We start from the raw sequence: 713 nt of genomic DNA on the forward strand, positions 1-713 counted from the left end.
CAATCTGTTAGAGTGTTGTACTTATACAGCAGTATACAGCAATTAGATGACAAGGTTATGAGTTCAAGCTCCACCAGGAGCAAGTATTCTTCTTGAATCCTCTGCCTGTCTATTTCTTGTCCGGAAAATTATCATTTATTCCATCCATTTCGGAGGACTTTTCATAGGTAATAGGGATGTCATTGAGATGACAGGATAGAGTGCAGGCAGAGATGGAATACAAATTCATCGCCTTCTGTATCACCAACTTTGCAGGGTGGCAAGCCTGCTCGAAATTCCAAGCAGATGGTTGTTTGCGAAGTCAGTTGGTGCTTCGGCAGAGAAAATAACCACCTAACGTGGGGCTCGAACCCACGACCCTGAGATTAAGAGTCTCATGCTCTACCGACTGAGCTAGCCAGGTACCTCAATAGTTATTTTGACTTGGTTCGAATATCGTACATCCCAGTTTCTGCAAAATATGGTGATCAGTGAGTGTTGTTGATGGATCCTGTGGTGCAATCTGTTAGCGTGTTGTACTTATACAGCAGTATACAGCAATTAGATGACAAGGTTATAAGTTCAAGCTCCACCAGGAGCAAGTATTCTTCTTGAATCCTCTGCCTGTCTATTTCTTGTCGAGGAAAATTATCATTTATTCCATCCAGTTCGGAGGACTTTTCATAGGTAATAGGGATGTCATTGAGATGACAGGATAGAGTGCAGGCAGAGAT

At 42.6% G+C, this 713-nt stretch overlaps 1 non-coding gene across 1 annotated transcript; it reads right to left on the minus strand.

Annotated features, from left to right (window-relative positions):
* Positions 1-330: 330 nt before the first annotated feature.
* On the minus strand, positions 331-403 carry trnak-cuu (transfer RNA lysine (anticodon CUU)). The gene has a single exon. It is a non-coding gene; the product is annotated as a tRNA-Lys (tRNA).
* Positions 404-713: the final 310 nt, after the last annotated feature.

Source organism: Oncorhynchus masou, unplaced genomic scaffold (genome assembly GCF_036934945.1).
Source record: "Oncorhynchus masou masou isolate Uvic2021 unplaced genomic scaffold, UVic_Omas_1.1 unplaced_scaffold_17990, whole genome shotgun sequence".
Lineage (NCBI taxonomy): Eukaryota > Metazoa > Chordata > Actinopteri > Salmoniformes > Salmonidae > Oncorhynchus > Oncorhynchus masou.